The sequence below is a fragment of the Myotis davidii genome, unplaced genomic scaffold, assembly GCF_000327345.1.
Source record: "Myotis davidii unplaced genomic scaffold, ASM32734v1 scaffold438, whole genome shotgun sequence".
NCBI classification, from domain to species: domain Eukaryota; kingdom Metazoa; phylum Chordata; class Mammalia; order Chiroptera; family Vespertilionidae; genus Myotis; species Myotis davidii.
This window is the reverse complement of record NW_006290031.1, coordinates 1,936,436-1,939,968: the sequence shown is the minus strand read 5'-3', so window position 1 is coordinate 1,939,968 and position 3,533 is coordinate 1,936,436.

Sequence of the window (3,533 nt, the reverse complement as noted above, 5' to 3'; positions counted from 1 at the left end):
CCATTTTATGTAATGATGTTTACTTTGAATTTATATTAGTTCACACAAACACTCCATCCATGCTTTTGTTCTGGCCCTCCGGTCCAGTTTAAGAACCCATTGTGGCCCTCGAGTCAAAAAGTTTGCCCACCCCTGGTCTAGATGTAGGTATTATGTATTTTTGTCTGCCAAGAGCATCTCCTCTTACTGAAAAAGGCCTCCTCTCCCCGCATTTAAGCAATCCTTTCCTGTATAATCTATCTATACTAATAAAAGGGTAATATGCTAATTAGACCAGGTCGACCAGCCATCTTCCAGACGTCTGACTTCCTTCCAGACAAAGCCATGGTGGTGGGGGCTGAGGCAGAGGCAGTTAGGGGTGATCAGGCTGGCAGGGGAGGGCAGTTGGGAGCAATCAGGCAGGCAGGCAGAGTGGTTCGGGTCGATCAGGCAGGCAGGCAGGTGAGTGATTAGGAACCAGTGGTCCCAGATTGCGAGAGGGATGTCCGACTGCCCAAGGGGTCCCTGGTTGGAGAGGCTGCAGTCTGGGCTGAAGGAACCCCCACCATGCACAAGTTTCATGCATTGGGCCTTTAGTATTGTTATAATTATGCTATTTTATGAGTTGTTAATCTCTTACTGTGTCAAATTTATAAATTCAACTTTATTATAGGTGTGTATGTTTAGGGCAAAAAAATAGTATATATGGGTTTGATACTATTCACTGTTTCAGGCATTCACTGGGGGTCTTGGAACGTACCTTGGTGGGTAAGAGGTGGGTAAGGAGGGACTACTGTATTCACTTACATAAAAAGAAAAACTCCAGAATTCAGTGTTAATGGGTTATGTAGTTAGAATCAGTATTCAGTTTCTGCTACTTTTGCTCATAAACAGGCACAAATACGTCAAAAATTTGTACATGACTATAAATCTGTTTTCTCAACCCATTCTGCCCTCTCCCTTCACTCTCTGTGGAACCCCTGCACCTCCCCTGTGTGTCCAGGGCTTCCGCCATCTGCTTTCCTTTGCTCTGTGATAGTTATGCCATCAGTTTTTGGCCTGCCGGCTTGATTTCTGACCTGTGCCTGCCTGATTTCTGGGAGCTGGGAGGTTCTGCATCTGCCTGATTTCTAACTCGAGGCTCCTATTTGCCCTCTGATGTGCAGTCCTTCTGGACTCCTGCCTGCCTATGGCCAACTCACCATTTAGTCAGAATTCAGCTGGCGTGGGATTCCTGGCTCTCAATCTCACTACCCTATCTCGACTTTTCTCTTATGGTCTGCAATTCTGGCATTAATGTCTAGGATTCAAGACCGCTTTCTTTTTCTTTTATCTAGTGCAGAGGAGAATAGCTGGCAAAACTATAACTTCACTGACCCCACGAAGGCACCAGGACATTGTGGAGTGGGGGACAAGTCACACACAAGTTAGCTAATTCACAGGAACACTTTCAAGGTGTTTCTTTGTTAGACATAGACTTGAGATGCATCAGTATGGTTTTCTTCGTGGTTTCCTTTGCTTAATGTGTCCCCTAACTCTTGGAAGTATTATCCTTTGAGAAAAAAAATTTATCCTAATTTCTCCTGAAATCTCAGGATGGCTGACTTCTGTAGATAGTATTCCTGGAGAACTCCTCTTGTTACCAAGTCAAAACGGTTCTTTTTTGAATCCACCTGACTGATGCCTCCATCACTGACATGCACATTCTGCCCATAAAATAATCTCCGCAGAGTCAGTCTCCTCTGCATCTCTCAGCAACCCGAAGGGCAACCTTAAGTCCTACTCATATGTGCTGTCTCGTCTCAACTCTCCTTTCATCCCTTTTTGAACTCACGAGTCCTTGAAGACTCCAGGCTTCCTTATAAACCTGGAGTTCCTGATAAAGCTGTTCCTCACAGCATTATGAACTTCCTAGATATGATGGAGGGTCAAGATCTCCAGGCATTGCAGCTAACAGAAAACCTTTTCTTGCTCCCCACATGCCACATATAGTTTGTTAGGGTGTTACTCACCTTCCTTCATCTATAATTTGACAACAACAACAATAATGTCAAGGATGTACCAAGAAATCAGTAGATACTAGCTTTTATTACGTTTGCTGTCTCCATGATTATTTTAAAAAGAATTGAGCAAAAACTGAAAAAAGGTGTTTGGATAACATGTCTTTTCCCAAGTCAAGCAGTCCATTCAAATGAATTATATGATGGCATAAAAAAACTGCAGAGGAGGGAAAACAGAAATTAAAACATAAAATTATTATGAATAAGGTACTGTAAATGGATGGTCATTGTAAGTGCCCGTTATTGCTAATTTTAGATGTATAATATGCCACTGTGACCCTATTTGTTTGTGTGCTGGGTTTGTTTTTTGTTTCTGTGAATGTAAGGGCGATGGGTTCCCTCATAACTGTAACCTCCTCAAATCAGATTTCCTTTAAGGTTTAAGTTTTCCGGTCCCTGAAAAGGTAGAATGTCTCTGACAGCTCAGGGAAGACCATGGCCTCGCTCCTTTAGAATTGTTTTAGAATCTCAGCACCATCTGGAAGTAAATTGCTAGCCACAGGGATTTTCAGGGTCATCCAGTGTAATTCAGAGACCAGTCTGTGATTGAAATGGTGTGGGAAGCGGAGTCTAGTCTGGGCCCTGGAAGAGCAAGGCTTGGAAGGGGATCAGGGCCACAGCCCCACTCAACAGCTCAGGCCTCCATTATTGATCCCAGAGGAAAACTGGATAAAAGCCAAGGAAGAAGTCAAGTCAGGCAGATCTGTTTAAACACTGCACATAAAGAGAGTGAAATAGAGTGATTGCAGCCCTGGAAACTAGATTCATTCCAGGCCGATTTACCGGGAAAGGGACAGTAACCTATATCCATACACTCACCTAGACTGGAGCTCACTGGTTCAAGTCTGTGAGGCAAAGAGCAAAGTTCTTCAGAGCTGGGTTTCAATCTTTTTGGACAAGTATTTTCACGGTGCTTCAATGTTCTAACCTATATAATGAGAACAACCTTACTTATCGTATATGAAGTTAAATTCCATAACATTGCAATTAACTTTGGTAATGTGTCATAAATACTTAGGACAGTGACTGGCACATAGTAAATACTCAGCAAAAGGCACACACTGTTATTTTTGTTGTCATCATTGTCACCTGTTATTTTTACTGCTACTTAAGGCTGAAGCTGAGGATCAGACAGAGGCAAGCAAGAAGCAGCATGCAGTAACTTCTAGGAGTAGGGAGCAGAGAGGAGAGAGAGGAGGAAAGCTTTGCAGAATTCTTAATTGGCTTGGGCTTTGTAGACACTGTGGCTAACTCCCTTGTACCAAGGATGATGTGTGTGAACAGATTATGGCCATTCCATGCCCTTTGTCAGGGATTAGCTCAGAGGTGGATAGGCCCATGATGCTTTGGACCGATAAGATGGATAAAGTGTGGTGGGGCTTTGGGAAAGAAGTGACTCTACTATTGGGTGGGGACAGGAAACATTAGCCACACTTGCTTCTGGCAGTACTACTGCTGCTGCCACAAGGAAAAGCAGTCTTCCCGTGAAGCCAC